The sequence below is a fragment of the Rattus norvegicus genome, chromosome 1 (genome assembly GCF_021556685.1).
Source record: "Rattus norvegicus strain SHRSP/BbbUtx chromosome 1, alternate assembly SHRSP_T2T, whole genome shotgun sequence".
Lineage (NCBI taxonomy): Eukaryota > Metazoa > Chordata > Mammalia > Rodentia > Muridae > Rattus > Rattus norvegicus.
This window is the reverse complement of record NC_141534.1, coordinates 242,468,163-242,490,285: the sequence shown is the minus strand read 5'-3', so window position 1 is coordinate 242,490,285 and position 22,123 is coordinate 242,468,163. Positions and strand designations below refer to the sequence as shown.

The window sequence follows — 22,123 nt, the reverse complement described above, 5'->3', positions numbered from 1 at the left end:
GGGGTGTCAGGTTTCTGGTGGCAGTGGGACTTGGGTCAGGGAAGGTGGAAGGAGAGAGGATGCAGAGAAGGGAAGGTGTTGTGGAGAAAATGATATCTGTCAGGTAGAGACGAATGTTGCTCTGCAGTTAAACCCCTGCCTCTCACAGAGAAAGGAAATACATTTATTTTGACAGTAGAAATTTGGTGCCACAAAGAGTTGCAAGTCACAAAGGACAATCAGGACAGGTTTGAAGATGGGGATTGTCCCTTGGATTTTCTTTTTGTCCTAAAGTGGCGACCAGGGAGACAAAAGAAATAGAGGAGCAAACTTTACTTTCATTTCTAAGGTCTTTCAACAATGTGAGATGGGCAATAGAGACCAAAGCTGGCAAAATGCATGAGAGGGAAGCCTGTTTAAAGCAAAGAAGCTAGAGCTTGGGACGTAAAAGCAGAAATGACAGGCAGAGAGCAAAAAGGGAGGTGCAGAGAGTGGATGTCAGCAGGCATCTTGATTCAAAGTGAAAATGAAACAGTTATCCTCAACTTTAATGAAGAGTCCAATAAATATTGCTTTCCTCTAGATGAATTTCCTGTCTTTGGCAGTTTAGAATTTAGAAAGCTTAGTTCCGTTACTCTGCTTACTATGCCACCCTCTTATTTGATGCTCTGGAAGAGGGTGGACAAGAAGACTACACAGGGAAAGAGACTGTGACTTCATCAGCAGCGGATACAGGTCCTTCTCGTTGAGTGGGAAGCTCAGGGCTGTGGTGACAGCAGACCTCATGCGCATTTGAAATCGTCAAAGGCTTCACTCCCTAAATCATATCAATCTTTCGCTAATGTTTTATTGTGAGCGGGTCTTGCATGGTATAAGTGAGGTGTTCATAACCATTATTAAACACGTACAAGTCGTTTTGAAAAGAAATTCAGCTTTTAAAAGTATCTCCCGGGACTTTCACAGAGTTACAGAAACGTAGGGTTCGTGTTAAAAGTCTTTTGATGATGTGAAGTAAATAACACGTTGCATTACTCAATAAAAGAAATATAAGTTAGCTGCAAAACTCAGCAGAAAAATGTGTACAAATGAAAGCAATGGCTTATTCGAGTTTGCATCGTCAGCATAGAAAAGAATAAGCTTATCCACACATTCCAACGGGTTGCTGTGGTGATTACACGGATTAAAGAAATAGACATCATGCATTTGGAGGTAGAATAAAGGGAGATAGTGAGAAGGATTTTAGGGAGGAAAGAGAAGGAGGGAAATGATGTAATTATATTTTAACCTAAAAAGCTAAAAAGTATTTTAAAAGTCTTAATGTATCACCTTATTTAAAAATATTTCAATTAATTAATTAATCAGAACAATCTTCCTGTTATTAAGGCATCAGGTAATCTATGACGCATTAATTTGGGCCCAGATCATCTTGAAATAAAGAAATAAAAGTTGTTTTTAGGGATTGTGTTAATAGCAATTGTAATTCACAAAACCTTCTGGGTAGTAATTCTGTATTGGTTGAGAAGAACACAGTGGTATTTCAACTTCTGTTCTTTCACCATGATTTTAACTCTCTGAAGACTGGTCTTTTTCTTTCTCCTTTTTACTCCCAACTCTCACAGAGCTTGTAAGGAAGCTAGACATTGCCCAAATAGCCAGCAACAAGGAGATATTTGCATGAACAGTGGTATAACACTGGCTGATGGTCTAGACAAAGGAGTTGCAACTGACTTTTGGGGAACAAAACTGGTAGATAGGTTGTAAAAAGAGAGTGTGGTTAAATTTAATTCATGTTAAATTTATTTTCATAAGGCTGTTGATTATAAAAGACTAACTGGTTAAACTGGGTGGTAGATAAGTGAATTTATTTTATTTTATTTTATGACATATGACTTCTAAAATTTACAACATAAAAATTCAAGTTTTTGTTACTTTGTAAATATTTGGTGAAATAGCATTTTCATCATAAAACTGGGTCAAAAATCCTAATCTGAAAAAAAAATGAATTACTGAAAACAGAGATCACTGCAAAATATCAGTCAAGAGAAGACAGTAGGAAAGAATCACAGTGGACCAATAGGAACCAGAGACAAAGTAGAATTAGAATCAAGGTTCTACTGGGTGAGAGGTGACAGGAGACAAGAGTCTACTCCACTGCTGCTGTCTTATGACCAGGGAGAGAGATGTGAATTCTTCAAACGAGAGGAGGGACCATAATCACAAGCCAGACTTATCACTAATGAGTATATGCTTCTAATAATTAAAAAGTAGATACAATGGTGTATTGGATATTTACTTAGAAAAGTATGATTTTTTTTAACAAATTTGTTCCAAGGATAAATTAATGTTTTACATAACCTAATAACTGTTTACTTGAACTGTGCTTTTATTTTAAAAAAGGTTTAGGCATATTTTAAACACTATTCAAGTAACTGTGGCTTGAGAGATGGGCCAGTGGTTAAGAATATTTACTACTCTTCCAAGAAGGTCATCATTCAGTACCTAGCACCTATGTCAGGATGCTTCTAACTCCAGGGGATCTGATGCCCTTTTCCCAGTGTAGGTGCTCATACGCACACCACATGCACACATGCATGCACGCACACACACACACACACACACACAAATAAATAATAAATAAATAAATAATAGAATGAATGTAGAGAAGTGAAAGGAATAGTTGTTTTTATTACAGAAAGCCCTTTGAAGAATGGAAAATTATGGAAGTTTATGAAACTGTGTGTGAACATATCACATCTTTGATGAGAACCACACAAATATATAACAAATCAGAAAACTAGTAGAAAAAAAATCACAGGTAAGTTTAAATATGGACTGTCAGCACAGCACCGAGTTTACAAGACAGCATGGTTATAAAACACAGGTTATTGAGTATTAGGGACTCTATAAATTTCATTCTCTTTGCTAATAAAAACATGCACGATTTTTATAGTGAATAAAGAAGTGCTACTAAGTAAAATGATATCCATATTAGCTTAGAGATACTGATGTTTTTCAGTGAGTTAGGAATAGAACTCAATACCCTCCTAGCGATAAAGGCCTGGGAACACTGTCACATCAGGGAAGTCAACTGTCCATTATCATTCAGAATATGTAAGTCAGTTCAATGACACTGTTTTGCAGCTTGTCAAAGAGCGCTTCAAGGGTAAGTCTAAATGTCCACCAAGAGGACAAACGAGACTCCAGGAGGAAAATCTGACCAATAAAAGGATAGAATAAGAATAAACATACGAAGTGCCTGAAATCATGTGAAGAAAATGATAAAATTCAACAGAAAGCCCTAATGAACTGTTCAAGTGAAAAGCCTATTAAGTAACGAAATCTGTTCTTCCACATTTATCAAGTATTGCCATTCTAACTTAGATTCTATCATTTTGAAACTCAAGAAATTAACCCCGTGATTCTTCTGGCAGCAAAAATACATTTGATAGTTGCCACAAGATTTATCAAGCTCATGGAATGACCTGGAGCCAGCTTAACCAACAGCAAGAAATGAAACACTCCCAAGAACAGAAAATCCATGTCACAGAATCAAAGGCCTTGATCCATAGCTGCTTTGAGATTGGTGCTTGCCAAGGGGTGTTATTTCAGATCCTAGGGAGTTTGTGGACAATTTGAGAAATAGATAAAGTTGGACTATCACCTAATAACCTATGTCCAAATTCTAAGAGGATAAAAAGAGATAACCTTTAAAAGCATTACGTAACTCTTAGAACACAGGAGAACATTCTCATACTCTTGTGGCATGGAGTCTTTGAAAGGAAGTGTAAAAATCCACAATGAAAAGACTGCCAGATTTAACTGCATAAAAATCACAAGCACATGTAATTGTAATGTAACCTTGGCAGAGACTGAAATAAATGACTGACAGATAAGTAAGAGTTAAGAATGATATCTGTAAAATGCAAAAAACAAAAACAAATACCACCCATGTTTAAATCATTAACAGAGAGACTCACACATCAGTGGACAGATAATCAGAGGGCAGAGTGGGTCAAAAGGAATAAAAATAACTTAAAAACTTGGGTTTCCCACATGATGATGATGATGATGATGGTGGTGGTGGTGATGATGATGATGATAATGATGATGGTGGTGGCGGTGGTGATGGTGATGATATTTTTATAATAATTGTAACCATGTAAACCACAATTATTATTATTTATTATCATTATTATTATGGTTCTTTTGAGACAGGGTCTCTCTATGTAGCCCTGGTGGTCCTGGAACTCACTCTGGCCTGGAACTCATAGAGATTATCTGTGTGTCTCTGCCTCCCAAGTGCTGGGATTCAAGGCGCATGCTGTCACCACCACTAGGCTCACACATGACAACCTTTAGTGACCAAGTTAAAATGCTGTTACTGCTTTTTGGCTGTTAATTGGCAAAATTTAAAATGATAAGTAAGAATAATAAACAAATCAGCATGTACTAAGCATATATTCCAAGCTATGCTTCACATTTAAACATGGCTGATTTTTATCCCCATAAGAATCCCAGGAAGTAGGTGCTAGCATTTCTATGATTTGTGGTGAAAGCAGTAAGGCCAGAAAGAGAAGTTAGTTCACATGCCCAACATACTGTGGGTAACAAGTAACAGACAGACGATCTGAATGTAAACATCCTGAGGGTCAGATCTGTGCCTTTAATCACTAAATTTTCCCTAATTGACTCTGTTTTCCTTCTAAAGGACGTGGGTGAGGGTTGAAGAGATTGCAGATATCCTTTGATTCTGTCAGAGTATTGCTGTGAGGAACACAGGATGCAGTGGGAAGTCAGAAAGGGCAGTGCTGTGAATTTGCATTCTCACCCACAGGTTTGTTTAACTAGAGCAGTACACAGTTTAGTCTCTCGTCTGGACTGGAAATATCTATCTCACTAAATCTGTTGACTAGGCCTAGTGGATTGTGGGATGGTACCCATGGACCAGGTCCTGACTTCCTTTGCCTGTGGTCCAATGTAAACATGTGGTCATTGTCAGCTCTGTGTTATACCCCGGTCAGTTCTCATTCAAATTCTCCAGCAGAGCGTAGCATTTTCATGGCTTACCCTGGGCCATATCATTTGGCAGGATATAACATGACGTTGTACTTATTTTTATTCTTCAATGTGAATTAAAGCAGTAAGTTTCATCCATAGCTCTTTGGCTCTTCTAGACTATAGGAAGTCAGACAGAAGGAAGTCAAATATGGACCAAATGCCTGATGGGATAGTGAGATGTCGGGTCTTGAAACTATGGAACCTTGTACAACACTAAACATGAGTGCCCTGAGCATAGGGTCTTGTCCTGTCTGCTCAGTTGTAATCCCTCACCCTTACCCTACTTCTTGCTACAGCTTCTTTGATGATTCTCATGACTCAGAAGTTGCTGATAGCATGTCATTATTTTTTGGAGGGCAAAGCTGAAAGGCACAACTTTCTAAAGGAAGAGCTTTTGTAAAGGTGTTTTGAGCCATCATTAATCACTTCGGTCATTGCTTGTGCTTAGAATCCACCCCATCTGATTTGGAGTCATCTGGGGTCTTACCTATAGTAACTTGAGCTAACAAACCCAAAATCCTGAGAAATTGCACAGTAATAAAATATCTTCAGAAAAATAACTATATGAGGGGAACCACTGGAGCTATTGACTTAGAGTTCATTAGAGAAAAATAATAAGCAGATATCTCATAAACACGATATTTTGTATATGTTTTATACCACATACACACAAGTATATGGATGTATATATGTATATATATATTCACTAATTCATTCATTTAAATTTGTTCTAAGTCAAGAGATTAAAGCATGCATAGTGAAGAGGAAATTTATTTAACTTTTTTATTGGGTCAAAATATTTTTTTACTAAGGTACAATCTAATTCCAAAACATTACCAGCACTCTTGAGAAAATTTAAACATAATCAGATGGTGAATTGATCACAAATTTGCAAAACAATCTTGATATATAGATATGTTTTTTGTTTGAGGATAAACTGTAGTTAATTAGAATCATCCATTTTTATTTAAAAATCTGATTAAAATTCTATAGTCTGGTTCACTGGAAATGCTTCTAGCTAAGTGATAGTCTCATTAAAACAGGTGATACAGAGATAGGCATACAGAGATAGGCCTTTTCCGCTTCAAAGACATTTTACCACTTATCTGCTTGAAACTTCCTTTAGCTGTTAAAGAGAAGCCCTTTAAATCCCTGGGATTTATTTAGCTGGAAACTAAACCATACAAGAGAAGAGAAGAAGAGGAACTGTTAGCTTCTCTACATCTCAAAGCAGGGCGTTTGAGATTTAACTGTGTGCCTAAAGGTTAGCAAGTGCCACTCACAACACCGAATCTCACGCTCCCCTTCCTTTGTCTTACTCTAGAATAGCATCACTGTAGTCATCTGCTCACACAGAGCTTGTGTCCAGCCTGAGTGGAGTCCTTAACTGTGGCTTTAGTTACTTGAACCATTAATTACACATTATGTGTACTGTTCTTTACTATTCACCAGAGAGCAGCCTCAGTAGAGCCAGCTGATAACACATCCGAGATGGTGGGGACCTCTGAAGAAAGAACAGACGCCTGTTTGGAGTCAGCTCCTCTTAGGTGCTATTCCTTCTCAAGGTGTGTGTGGTATGTATTTGTGGTGTGTGTGTGTGTGTGTGTGTGTGTGTGTGTGTGTGTGTGTGTGTGTGTGTGTGATGTGTTCTCTATGTGTGAGTTTGTGATTCAATTCATCCCTAGTGAAGACCAGGACATGATATAAGTGGACCCTTGGTAACAGCACTATGCGATAGAGTTAATGATAGCTCACTGGAGCTCTAATATAAACACCATATGTGTTCAAACAAAGTAAGAGAGAACAATTGAATACATACTGTCAAATAGGGTAGACACATAAAAATGTATTGAAAAGAAGAAAAGACTATGAAGGAAGGAAGAAACTAGATGACAGAAGAGAAAACGAGCCCGCATTTTCTTAAATAATTTGCTGTTGACATACTCATGACCTTCAATGGATAATTGTTTCTTAAAAGGATCTCATTCTCCTGTATCATTACTAGATCTGGCTCAGTTGATTTGGGTTGAACTTAGTCTTAATGAAGTCCAGCCAAGAAGTATTTTTATTAATACCTTAAAAAGATATTAATATTAGCTGTACAAAAATGATAATTTGTAGTGGTGTTTAGAGGGAAGGAAACAGCTATGAAGAGAGAATGATTAGGTCAAGTCAAGAAACTTTCACGTGAGTTTGAAAGGACAGAAAATAGCCAAGTAATTCTGCGGAGTCCTACCTTAGAGGCTTTTAACAATCTACGTAGCACAATATCCTGGATAGGGGGGTTCAGGGAGCCTAGGTCCTAACTATTCTTGACGTCCATGTACACGTATTCTTACTGGATGTTGTCCTTTCTCACAGGGTATGGCTAAAACAAGGTCATACCCACTCCATAAGGTGTTGTGAGTAGGTATATGCTCAAAGACTTGCGATGGTGACTGTGGATGTCTATACACAAGGGCAAATGAAGCCCTGGTGGCCAGTGCTGTTTATTTCTCCTTTCTTTTATGACTAGCCTAGAAACAAAAATCTCTTAGACAGCACGACGGGAAGATAAGAAACAATGAAATGAAGACATTCAAACATGACTGCTGTTCTTTCAACATTAAAAATTAAAAAAGGAATGGTGGCTTTTTAAAAAATTTTAGTCCAAGAAATGAGTTCAGAAAATGTTAACAGATGAAAACTGCATGTCTTTTGTAAGGAAGTTGGGGTGAATAATTGGACCTAAGAGAATTTTAGGTTCAAAAAGCATAAGGATCTTTCTATTTCCTTTAAGTTTATCCTGCAGTTAATTGTATGGGTCAAGTCATGTGGCTTGTTACAGAGATGACAATTCAAAAAGCTTTATTTGTTAATTCAGTATTGCTCTGAGATGGAATCTAGTCGTTCAACCTGTAATTTCTCTGCCTCAGTCTCCCTATGCTGGAATTACATGCATAGTTAATGCCCATACCTTATTATTGTTTTCATTTACTGACGTCATTTATTATAATGAACTCATGAGTGAAAACGTCCCATAGCAATTCAGATTAACACTTGCCTATTTCCAAGCTCTACATCTCAATAAACTTCCGTTCAGTTAGAATGGCTCTTCCGATGGCACAGAGCTGCATTTCGTGCTTCACACGTCCCCATCAATTATATCTTTATATGTTTATCCGCCATCCATAAAAGAAAACAACTCTGACAGTGGAAGCTGTAGGAACAATTGCCTTTATGTCTTCTTTCGTGACATGTGTGTCCTTGTGCCTGCAATCTGTCCTTCCTTACCCTCTACTCTCACCCTTCCGTGGCCTCCTTTTTAAATGCTATTATACCCACCTGTCTGCTTCTATGTATGTCCACGTTACAGGCTGCGATTCACATATAAATAAGAATAAGCGTTTCTCTTTATGTTCCCTTCCTTATCCATTTTACTGCAAATATCCTAATTCAGCATTTCCACAGCTGAATAATCATCAATTTTTACAATTACTAATTTTTCAAATTATTCCAGACACAATATGCTCTGCTTTACATAATTTTACAATTGTGCTGTATGATATTAAAACCCAGAGCCTCTCATCCAATATTGATTATTATTCATGCTTATGATGTCATCCTCCTTGACTGATGCTTGAAGGCTGCAGTTTTGCCACTTAACACTACGCAAGCCTGGGTCAGGTTAATTAAGCTGGTTCTTCATTCTGAGTTTGGGTTAGGGATGTCTCCTCCACAGAGGCACAGTAGCAAGTCAGCAGGCCGGAGAGTATGTCTACCCAGCACGGAGTTTAACCAAAGGTACTCGAAGCTTTCTTGACTTTTCTCCTTCATCTTTCTAGCGAGATAATTCTTTCATTCTATGAATGAGCAAAGTTGTAACTTAAAAAAGAATAGAATAACTTTTCTGCCTTTAGGAAACCACCAGCTTACTACAGTTAATAGGGATACAGATTATTTTATTTTATTTTATTTTATTTTATTTTTTTGGAAACTAAGAAACTTTGGGGGGAAAAAGGATGATCCTTTAATCTCAGTTTGTGTGAGATGGTTCTCCAACTTCTTTGATTTTAGAGACAGCACCATCCTTGATTCAACACTGCATTTAGAAAAAGACAGGCTTCTATGAGGAAGCGCTGGCACACGTGATTAAGTCAGTTCTCAGTGTGTAAGTTGTAATAGCTCCAACTTCTTCATGGGTGAGTCCAGCATCCAGACCCAACAGGGAAGTTGGCATCAACATATCACTTGAGACGGGAGGATCCGCCACAGATTCTTGGTCACGAGAATGGTCAGCTGCTAACTGATGTGGAGCTAGAAATGGAGTGCAGATTGCTTAGGACGGTGCTGAGGACTGTTGCAAAAAACCCAAACTGCTAGAATTCTTGGTAACAGAAGGGCACCTCCCTGTCCCACATAGAAGGAAGCATTTTCTTGGTGTCCCTTAGTGGATACAGGTCTGGAATTCTTTCGATGCAGTCTTGCTGATTCACTTAGCCCTCTCCCTACCCTATCCTCTATATTTAATTTTCTCCTCTGGGATATACTCATCGTGAAGTTTCTACACTTGTGCAGGGGATTTGAGGCTGGATAATGTACTGAATGCTTGCATTTTTGACACACTAACATTGGGTGACTAGCAGTCATCTCTTTAAACAGTCACCTGGAGTTTTCGAAGCGGCCTTGAGTGCTGAGTGGTTTGGGTTTCTCTGGCTGTAACTATGTCAATAACAAAGCCTGAGAGATTTGTACCGTAGTGTAAAGATTCAGCCTTCCACTTCGCTTGCTTTAATGATTGCCCAAGATCCTTCAAGTCATTTTAGACCAACAACAACAACAACAACAACAACAACAACAACAAAACAAACAAACAAACAAACAAGAAAAAAAACCCACAAGAAAACCAAAAAACCAAACAAAACAAAACAGAGCAAACAAACAAAAAACAACCCAAAACACAGAAGGTCCTGTCAGTGATAGAGAATATCTATCCCTTGGGAAAACTGCCACAGAGCTGCGGGCGAGGGGGTGCCAAGCTCACATTTTCAAACTGGGGGTGAGAATTCTGTTAATTTCTCAGTCTCTTTGCATCCTAAAAACCACTCTCAATGTTTCAGCTCATGGTCCATCTCTCTCCTAATCATTTTCTTCTTCTAAAGCATTTTGTTCTCAGCATAGAAATGTGATAAGAATCATGGTTGTGGGGCTGGGGATTTAGCTCAGTGGTAGAGCGCTTACCTAGGAAGCACAAGGCCCTGGGTTCGGTCCCCAGCTCCGAAAAAAAAAAAAAAAAAAAAAGAACCAAAGAAGAATCATGGTTGTACAATCTAAGGTTGGCTGACCCTTGCTTGGTGTTGTCTGAAGCAGGTCACATAGAAATTCTGTTCTCCTTTGAAAAATTATCTTGATTTTAGTAGAAGTTAAGTAATTGACCCAAAGTCAGTTGGTCGAGCTAGGCTACGAATCTTGGCATTCTCAGACTAGAATATTTTGTTTTAACATAATATTTCTTTCTGCTATGTCAGTACCAGATATTATCGGGCTTTATCTCATTCTTTGAAATTCTGAGATAATAAAGAGTATTGTTATTATGGAACATATTTAATTTTATGTGTTATCTCTGAAAGGTAAATGAAAATGAGTTTGTAGACATTACAGGTTGTTTTTAATTTAAATTTTATATTTATGAGTATTTTTCAAGCATATATATTTGCACACTATGTGAGTGCCTGGTGTCCACACAGGCCAGAAGAGAGAGGTTTTGGATTTACTAGACCAATGTTACAGGTGATTGTGAGCTGCTGTGTGGGTGCTGGAAGTTGAATCGGTCATCAGGAGGAACAGCCAGTGTTCTTTCCTGAGCCAGTTCTCTAGCCTCATTATAGCCTTTTGAATTTAATTTATATATTTAGTGTCTGTGTGCATGCATGTGTACAGATGTGTCTCTCTGTACATCTCTGTGTGTTAGTGTGTGTCTAGGTATTAGGTGTACATATGTGCGTGAAGTCAGGATGATTATCAGGATGTGGACATCCAATTCATGTAATCAGTCCAGCCCACAAGAGCTCTTGCCAGCCGCATTTTAGGGATTCCCACTCAGGTATTTTGTTTTGTCTTTTTTTTCTTAAAGGATCATATAATAACATTCTCAGGGTGATTCCAGTTCCTATCACTGCACATGCAACAGTGTTTCTTACACAGCGAGGGAGTGAGGGACACGCTGGGGTCAGTGTCCAGTCTATATGATGCTCCCTTGACTAATAAGAAGTCAGAATTGTTTAATAAGTTTAACTTTTCACACAGACACCTACTTCAAGTCCATCATTTTAGTCTCCCCTCCATGCCTTCTCTCCTTCACTATTCAACTCCCCCTTACTTACTTACCATTCCTACCTAGCTATGTAATACTTGGTCTTATCTAGGCTTTGAGTGCTAGAACGCACAGTCTACCTTCCAACTAATTTACTTTTCAAGAAAACATATGAAAAACATTCACTCTAATGCTAAATAAATCATAATCTATTCAGGCTGGTGAAGTCATATTTAGGACCATTTAAATCTTCATTTAAAGTCCCAAATGAACGTGGTCTTATCTAGGACTCCCTGTATACACACAGAGCTAGTTAGTTTTCCTACTGGGTTAAGGATGTGTATCCTAGGAGATAATTTGTTATCTTCCAGATATTACAAGAATTTGGATGTGAGGCAGCCAAGTCCTTTATAGCAATTGCTTCATGTGTTCAGTGATAGCTCTATGGCTGGCCCTACCACTGTGTTAACTATACCTTTGCACACATGGATTTCTTCTGTAAGTTGAACCTCTAGGTCCATAAGTCACATTTGAGTTTCCTTTAACTGAATCTCTGTCTATGAATGTGATCATAGAGAGGAAGATGAGACTTAATGAAGAGATAGGTCCTTATTGACATTGGAGGACCTATTCCTCTGCCTCCTAGAATTTGCAGAGAACCAGGCTGAATTACAGATGTGTGCAGTGGGTAGTAATACAAAGCAATGGCCCGCTAGAAGGCTAGAGTTTTGAATTTTGATTACTGTTTTAGAAAGACATTCTCCATTCTTGGGATATTCAGTTAGTTTTTCTCTGTAAAGAGATATCAGTTTCCTAAGCTGCAATACCTTTTAGAATCACCCATCTGCTCTTAGTTTGCAAGCTGAGGCATGTGGCATGGCTTGTTCTGGTTGCTTTATGTTCCTAAGCTTTAATTTCTTGATTGGAGAAATGATATAGTAATCGTATCTATTTTGCAGAAGGCTTAAATCGGCTCACCAAAGTGCCTAGCATGTGGGAGAGCCATGGGAGAATGTTAAAGTTAACTTGTTAATAATACTGCTATTCTCATAATTACAGCTTGTAAGTCCTAATTGGTTAGGAGTAAATGTGTGCATCCTACCAGGAGTGTGTGTGTGGGTGCTGTTATGTGGCTCCGAGAAAGAGAATTAGACGATTCTTCTGCCAACATTGTTCATTCCCCCATGGTATCAGATTTAGATTCCTGACTTCCAGAACAAATAATCAGAAGCAATAGGGTTTGAGTACATCTAATAAGCCTGTGTGCTTCATGCTAATAGCCCCAGCGGAGTAGGTGAGTGCTATGCAGAAGCCCAGTAAAACAGCCAAAGGGAAGATTATTAACACTGCTACAAACAGAAAGCAATTGCGTCTGTCTGTGATGCTTCACACTCTCCCAACAGTCTATTAGGAGATTTTATGATTGTCTATACCTCCATTTCTCTCACTGCATTCTTCTACAGTAACGGAATGGTTCAGTTTGTTTTAGGGCTGCTTTCTTCTAGAGCCTCTTTGGAACTGACTTTTCATTCACCTTGATGTATCCTAACTGTGTTGTTAGCCTCTGACTGATTGATAAGTCAGTTGACATCTGCTAGAATAGCTGAAGACCCCTGAATCATTAGCACTCTACACAGACAGAGAAAATCTTCTTTAGCCATCTTGAACCCATGGAATGATGAATCATAATTCATTTACTTTAAACCAGAGCATACTAAAATGAGCATGAAGAAGTTTGATATTAACTTATTTAAATTCTTAGGTATGAAGTATTTTTAAAACATTTACTTGTTATTGCTAGTTGCAGAAGCAGTAGGATGCACCATCCCATGTGGGATACTTTTTCAGGAATTGCTGGTTAGTAAGCCACTAGAAGTCTCCTCAAACAGTTCAAGTTCCTATCTTTAATCTTGGTTGCCCACCAGACCTAGATGATATGACTCCTTCATTCCTGATGACAATACATACCTTGATTGTAATATGTGTGTGTGTGTGTGTGTTTGTGTATGTGTATGTATGTATGCATGTATGTATGTATGTATGTATATTAAGCTGGAATTGAACTAGATACTTCTATTCTGCTGAATCTTAAAGGTGCCAGAAACTGCTACTTAGACTACAAGGGGAGATAATATATCATTGGTCTTACTCAGCTATCTACCAAATGAACTAGTATATCAACCTATCAAAACTATGCTCACATACACAATAGAGACATGACTGTTATGGGGCTGACCAAGCACTCCCAGAATGCATTGTGGGCCCTGCCCTATTAGAGGGAATTCGTGCTTGGTGTTGTAAACTTGGAGCAGAGACTGACAGAAAGGACATCCAGAGACTGTCGCATCCCATATGCAGCCACCAAACCCAGACACTATTGTGGATGCCAAGAAGCATACTGACAGGAGCCTGATATAGCTGTCTCCTGAGAGGCTCTGCCAGAGCCTGACCAATACAGGAGCCGATACTTGAAGCCAACCATTGGACTGAGAACAGGGTCCCCAGTGGAGGAGTTAGAGAAATGATTGAGGAGTTGAAGGGGTTTGCAACCCCATAGGAAGGACAATATCAACCAACCAGACACCCCAGAGCCCCCAGGGACCAAACCACCAACCAAAAGGTACATATGGGCAGACCCATGGCTCCAGCTACATATGTAGCAGAGGATGGTCTTGTCAGGCATCAATGGGAGGAGAGGCCCTTGGTTCTGCCAAGGCTGGATCCCCACAGTGTAGGGGAATGTCAGGGTGGGGAGGCAGGAGGGAGTGGGTGGGTGGGGAGCAATCTCATAGAAGCCGGGGGTAAGGGGATGGGATAGGGGATTTCTGGAGGGGAAACCTGGAAAGGGGATAACATTTGAAATGCAAGTAAAGAAAAATCTAATAAGATAAGATAAGATAAGATAAGATAAGATAAAATAAAATAAAATAAAATAAAATAGGAAAACAACGCTACCATGTCTAGGGAGGTCATAGATCCTAGAGTCCAACATACTTCCGATCTTTAGATAAATAGGCATACCACCATACTGCGTTCTGCACATGTATGTTTATACAAATAGACAAATTCTATTCTTGGTTCTAAGGAGAGAAGCTTCTCTTTTCCGTGAATAGCAGTGAATGAAGAGACTCATGACTGTCCAAGATTTTGAGAATGATAGGTTGCAGGCTCATGCCTCAGCAAGAGCTTCTAGTGATCCATCTGTGCCTCAGGGGATCATTCTGGAAGAAGGAATGGGATGAATATAGAAGCCAGAAGATAGGGAAGAGAACAGCAAAATGCTATTCTCTAGTCACGGCAGCTATAGTTACTTGCACTGGGCCTTCATAAGACAAGCTTTGCCAGTAACCAGTAATGGATGGGGAAGAAGCTCATAGAAAGAAGATTATTCCTTATATCTTAACTGATGGATTCTGGGAGAGTGAGAACCATTGTTTTCAGTTGTGCCCTTATTTCTGAACCTACTAGGTTCCAATGGTTATTTCCAAACTCATCATCATCATCACAACTGCCCAGTGGGCAAACTCAGTGGCTCACAAACAAAACAAAGTGCCTTGAATGTGACAAAAAGATTATTGGAACAAGGGTGAGAGAGACATAAAGGGGTAGGGACAATGAGGAGGTTGGCAGAAGGATAGTTAACATTAGAGATGTTTGAAAAGGCCATATAGGAATCCATTTTATAACCTTCACACATCCATATAGTCATATAAGGTCCTCAAATTGGAGTTACCTTACACAGAGGATGAAGAGGATGCTGCTCTCTCAAAAGCCACAGGCTCCAAAGTTTAGTGCTAGGTGGGATACCTTGCCTTGAGTTCTTGGCCAGAGGTAACCCATAGACTTCACAAATAATACAGGCTTTTGACATTGCTCTTCGTTGCCCACCAGAAATGGATATATTTTTTTTGCCATCAACATCATATAGACTGTATACAGAACATACAGAAATCAAGGCAATACTAACTAGGAAGCCTCCTCCCAGTTGAAATGCTTTCACACTACTGGAAGGCGCTATGCAGCCTACTGAGGGAAAGTCATCCACAGTCTTACTTTAGCTTGGAATCCTTGAACTGGATCCATTGGTGTCTGGAATGGTAAGACATGGTACAGTAGTGGGACAAATGTTATAGGTGTAACCAGCTGCTTTCTGAATGGAGTTAAGGCCTCCCCACAGAATGAAACTCATGCTTTGTACTACACACCTGGCCAAAAGAACCCATGATTAGGGAACTCATAAGCCTGAGGGTTGAATCTGACACTACTATTCTGACATAGTATCAAGCTTCCCTCTAAATTCATCTCTTTCCACTCGTTGATTAGTGCCGGTCACAGAACAAGTCAGAAAAGTTCTGTTTTGTTATGATTGGACAGTAGTTTGTGTAGAAACTCATATCTGGTGACAGTACAGAGTATAAGTAACCAGAGGGTGTCAGCTACAATTATGGCATTTATATCACATTCACTCATTACTTGGGGACCATTCAAGAAGAGGGGAAGAAGAATTGTAAGAGAAGGTGGTTGAGATAGATCAAAATGAAAAAGTGACATGATAGATTTTATTAACTCACAGCAGTTGTAGATGCCTGAATAAGACATACAGAAGACCCGCACACTGCACAAGATCAAACCAGCCAGTGCTCTAGCATGAAGTGAGAAGGGCTTCATGAGCCTCTCGTCCTTGACAGAGAAGGTATGTACAGTTGATAGCTTCTTACAGAGGCAGTTTGTTTTGTTTTGTGTTTGTTTGTTTGTTTTAGAATGTGGGTCCTCAGAGGACTAGTCAATCGTCTGATGGATGGGATTGCTTATGTATCTCATGGATACATAAATCTCAAAAATATGGCATCTGAACAAGAGCAGAATTGACATGCCTATGTGGATTGTGGGAATCTCACAAGGCTGCATGCGTAGATGAAGAGCTATAGGCAAGTAATGGCAAATGAGGTAGAGTCAGTCTTCTCCAGGGATCAAATCCCCAATGGCTCATCCAGTTCAAAGTGGTCAGCCCTGAACACATGTACATATGGGCAACACTAAGGGACCCAGCAGCTCGGATTTGTAAATGTGTGTGTGTGTGTGTGTGTGTGTGTGTGTGTGTGTGTGTGTGTGTGTCTAACTAAAATCATTATGAAACAGGAAGTCATGACTTCAATAGGAAGTTGCGGGGGCCATGGGGAGGACTTCAAATGATGGTTGGAAAGGTAAATGATGTCTAACAGTATTTGTGAAATTCTCAAAAATATCTAAATAAATGCACGAATAAAATTGTGAAAAAAGGAGATACGGCTTCTGATAGGCCAACTTCTGCAGATAGTCTCATACCGAGATGTGTATAGACAGCACATATTTGATTTGATGGGTTAGCTATTTAATTAAAAATTGAAGGGGTTGGGGATTTAGCTCAGTGGTAGAGCGCTTGCCTAGCAAGCGCAAGGCCCTGGGTTCGGTCCCCAGCTCCGAAAACAAAAAAAAAAAAAAAAGAAAAAAAAATTGAAGACCTGAGGGTGAGGGTCCCGCGAAGGTGAGGATGGATCATAGAGAAGTTGGGAGTAAATGTGATCAAAATGTAGTGTGTAAAATTTTCAAAGAATTAACACTAATATTTTTCAATAGAGAGGTTATGTTGAAAGCAATCACACACACACACACACACAAATGTCAAAGAACAAATTTAATCCATAAAATTTATTATTATTAACATTGTTATTAATTGTTGATTATTATATGCATGCATATGTACGATGTATGGGTATGAGTGTGGATGTGTATATATACCAGAGGAGAAATTTGGGACGTTAGTACTTGCTTTTCATTATGGGTTCTGGGAATTGAATTTGTGTTTCTGGCTTGCACAGTGATTGCTTTTACCTGCTGAGCTATCTTTCTGGCCCTGAAATACATTTATAAACTAGACTGTGCCATGGTAATAAGATACAAGGGTAAGTAATCCCCATATTCATCCCTAGTGTTCTTTAAATCAATAGAGCATCCCAACCGATTAATATTTCCTAATTGTTGGAAGAAGTAAAGTCATTACTACCAAATTGAAAAATAGGATTTTATAGAATTATTATTGAATTTGCTTATTTAGATAGTCTGGTTAAACTGTCGAGTGCTAATTCTCACTAGACATATTATTTATTGACGTAGAACACTCTGCAAACCAGGGAGCTATCATATCTTTATGACTATGTCCTCTCAGTATTGCTAGAAAATAATCCCCAGTAGAACAAGCAAGCCTGGGATGTGTTCACATGATTGTGAATATCAATGCACATAAAATTTCCTCTACAAATCCATAAAGAATACACTTTCCTTAGATATCTTTCAAACTGTCAAGATAGAGAGTGAGGATGTCAACATAGTTTAGTGAAGACAGTCATTTCTACAAGTGCAAACATACATGGACATCTGAATTTTTAGGTTCTCTATCCATAGATTCAGCCAACCACAGATTAAAATATTTGAAAGATGGGGCTGGAGAGCTGACTAAGTCATTATGAGCACTGACTGCTTTTCCAGGGTTCCTGAGTTCAATTCTCAGCAACCACATGTGGCTCACAACCATCTGTAATGGGATCTGATGCTCTCTTCTGCTGTGACTGAAGACCACTACAATGTACATACATACATACATAAGTAATTCTTTAAAAAACTAAAAATATTTGAAAGAAATACATCTGTCTCGAACATAAACAGGCATTTATCTTGAATAAGATATAAACAATGCAACATGAAACTCTTTAATAGTGTTTACAATGTGCAAGGGACAGGAAGTAGTCCAGGGAGAGCTTAGAGTGTGTAAAAGGATGTGTATATGTTATATGCAAACGCAGAACTGTTTTTCTATAGGAGACGAGTATATGAGGATTTGGGTACCACCGAGGTCCTGGGCCTAATCCCTGAAACCAATTATCAATGTATGACTATATTTTAGCCTTTTATTTGAAGAGGTCAAAAATATTCAACACAAAACTTCGGTTGTATTAAATTAAAATGATCAATCCTAAATTTATGCAAGTAACATCATATGGTCTGAGTAGGTTGTACTTATATATTTAAGAATATCTATCTAATTATCTTTCTATCTTCCCAAACTGCGCGTGCATGCGCGCGCGCGCGCACACACACACACTCACACACACACACACACACACACACACACACAAGTCATGTATTTGAGAAGGAGCAGTGGGAGGTACATAGGAAGGGTTGGGAGGAAGGAAGGGAAGGGAGAAAATGAAGCAATTAGAAAAACAAAATTCTAAATAACCTTAAAAGCTTATAGCCTGGTTGGAATAGGGCTGATGGCTTAAAATGATAAATCAATTTTCCTGATTCGTTTGGCAGTAAATATTTGTTAATGATAACTGACAAGATTTGCAGTTTTAAGCTAAGGAACAGATGGGTTTTAGCTGTTGAATATGCATGGTCACTGCAGGAGTGAGGCTTCTCTTCCAACTGCCTTTCCTGGGGGAGTTTGGACTGTTAGAGATGCACTTGAGAGAAACCTAGTTACTGTGTCTATGGATAAGATAAAGCGATGTTTATCCTCCATCGATCGATACTATCTTGTTTGAACTTTCTGAGTCATGTACAGACACATGTGGTAATGAAAGCCATTGGGCAATAGTACCCAGAGTATTAACCAGCATTCTAGGGGATACCAGAGTTTTTAGTTACTGAAATAGGTTTTAACCCATCTGTCTGTGTAATAAAGTTAACATACACAGTGTCAGAATGTCAGAGTGGGAAACTATGGGTGCCAATATAGACATGTTGAGTTTTTAATAGCAGTTTTGAGAAATAGTCTCTAAAATAAAATTCATCTTGTTTGTAGTTGGTGTGTGTGTGTGTGTGTGTGTGTGTGTGTGTGTGTGTGTGTGTACAAGTTCCAAAGAAGTGCAATGGCTTATATAAATAATCAGTGTCTATTTATATAGTTTTCTATCTTAATGGAATTGTTTTGAGAAAGCTAGTGGGTGGTAAGTTTGGAAAGTAAGTTTTTCTGGAAAAAAAGAATTGTTATTAATGGGAGCATGGTAGAAGGGGTCAAGTGGGTTCCTAAGCACCGGTACATGGAACTTTATAATGTTCCATGGGTAGACACACATCCATTTCCCATCTGAAGAATCTGAGATCTCGGGAACTCAAATAATGTGCACAGCTTCTCGGGCCAGGGAGGTTTGGAGTGAGTGTTCGAGCCTGATGAAGCCTGTAGAAGAATCTGGCACTCTTGCTGGGATTAATTTTAAAGCCTTTAACCTGGGCTTGGCTTTGTTTGGTGGAGGATTGTGAAAGCCTGGGAGCTCTTGGAAGGTTTGACCGAGACCGATCCAAACATGGTGATTTCAGGTGATCTGGTTGTTGTGAATAACAGGCATGGGGTATGAAAGTATTTTACCCTTAGCCTGTTGCCTAACAAATAAAAATTTGGAGAGATGCTGGTGGACAAATGTTCCTGGAAGAAGGAGTTTTCTATAAAGGAAGGGTAGGAATCTACATTACCTGTTCCTTTGGCTAGTCCCAACGATAAACACCCACATAGTAATACACATAGGATACACATCACATGGTAAATCCTAGTGACTTAGTACAGGGCCCCCATGTGCAGCTGCATAACCCGGCCATGTCACTTGCCTTTAACAACAAGCCTGTTAAGTAACTTGTCTGCTCCTCAATCAAGTAACAATACAATACATGGTAGAATAGAATGATGACAGTATTGGCCTCATATGGGTACTCTAAGAAAACATGAGATTAAATTTGTAGCAGGTGGTTAGAAATGTGCTTGAAAATCTAATACCTAACAACCATTAGTTATATTGAAGACCACCCAACTGGTAAGAAGACCTCCTTTCTGCTGTCTTACTTGGCTCATTTGATTGCCTGTGGGAGACACGTGTTTGTGAGTCCCTATGTCCCCAGAGTGCAGTGCGGGTAATGTTGATATTGAAACATCACAGATTAACTTGTCTAGTTAAAAACCGCTTCTCATGGTTTTGGATCCACTGTAGCATTCTGTGAGTGTCACTTAAAACAACCTGTTTCTTGCCAACTGTCTTTTATCTTTCCCCTATATTTAATGCACAGTAAATCGGAATAGCAAGATGTATGCATTTTTTTAAGCTGAGAAAAACCACTCTTATTCCAGAAACAACGGTTTTAAAAATAAACAAGGTGCATCTACTCCATGTCAGCAGGGGAACCCCTAATTGTTTGGACAAGTAAGTGACTTCACTTTTATCTCCAGATTCTGTTCTCTGACAGTGCCTTGTGCTTAGGACTTTAGGGTTTCAAGCTAGAACAACTCATTTCCACTCTCCTAAATTACAACTTGAGTGGAAACTTACTAATATTTGGCTTTCAAAACATTAATCTTCTAGAGCGTGCATTAAATGATTTCTCAGTTTTCATCCCTTGGAGACCTCCATCTGTACTTTCACTACTATAGAGATGTGTTCAATGGGGCCGTTCCATGGCTTACTTTTCTGATAGTGAAGCAACGATTCTTCAGGCACAAAGTTGAGATTTCTGATAGGACAGAAAATGCCCTGATCTATTTCCCTCTTTAGAGACATTGTACTGTGGTTTTTAGCTATGTTTTAGGGCTGAGAAAAATGGTACTATGAAAATATGTGGACTGTGCTGTTTGCTTAGTCTATGAAAGCGATCTAATAAATAGATTTAACGTACTCAAAAACAACCACTTTTCCATAACATTTTTCTTTCCTTGCTAGAAGGAAAAGCAAATATCTTAGGATATTATTTTGGTTAGCAGGCTAATAGCAGAAGAAATAGCAAGAATCCATCCTGATTGTTTTTTTTTTCTTTTTTAGGGTGGTAGTACATAGGAGTTAATTGAATAGGTTGAGTGTAAAGTATGATAGGACTTGGGACTGATACACACAACTCCGGAGGCTGTTGGAGAAGGGAAACTATGTCTTTTGTTAATCACCTTTCTGTTTCCAGGACCTAAGAGCGGGACAGACAGTGAAACCCAGGTCTCCCTGATGGCCAGCTGGAGGTTAAGTTTGCAGCACATGAGTTCCACTTGCGAACCCACAGTGATGACTCCACTTTCCCCAAGCCTTGGAAACATACCCGATCAAGAAGTATCTCGTGGAATTTTATCTCCGCTTGAGAAGACAGAGCAAGTCCAAGACATTGCTTTGATTTTCAGATAGTTTCATTAGTAAAAGACTCAAAGAACAGCTCTCCGGATTAGGCTCAGGGATAGGAGAGAGCACGAGTTGTTTTCATGCATTCTAACTGACACAAAAGCACAGGATTGAAACAGAAAATACGAAAAAAGCATGGGCCATACCTGAGTAATTTCTGAGGTTCCCCCACCCGGAAAAGGTTTCTTGATTATGGTGAATTCTGCACACCACGTTAGTTATATTCTAATCATCGTATCAAACTCCAAAGGTTCAGTGGCTGTAGGTTTGGTTTACAATTCCTGGGAGTTAAACTTTAACTCACCCTCCTCTTGCATTCACTCAGCCCTTTGACCAGGTAATTGGGTCACTATGGCCTGAACAGAAGCTACAAAACTGTCTTCCCATCTTGTTTACAAAATGAAAATGTATTTATTTCATATTACAACGACGAGGATCCATACTATTTTGAACCTAGCTTATGAACATAAATTTTAATGTTGAATTCGTTCCATTTTAGGTAACTAAGCCCGCCTTATTTATTTGCTATGTCAAAGTGATATACTGGGCAAGGTAATCTAGGAGAACATGTTGTTGTCGCCCCACTTTTTCTATTGCGATTTTTGCATGG

At 39.0% G+C, this 22,123-nt stretch overlaps 1 protein-coding gene across 5 annotated transcripts in view; it reads right to left on the bottom strand.

The window, feature by feature from the left end:
• The window catches only part of A1cf (APOBEC1 complementation factor), a 93,117-nt gene extending 71,317 nt beyond the window's left edge, over nucleotides 1–21,800 (bottom strand). For 3 of the 5 annotated variants that reach the window (XM_087603131.1, XM_087603139.1, XM_087603164.1), the window contains exon 1: nucleotides 21,660–21,759. The gene's annotated coding sequence lies outside the window, so the exon portion shown is untranslated. 5 annotated transcript variants of the gene reach the window in all.
• Nucleotides 21,801–22,123: the final 323 nt, after the last annotated feature.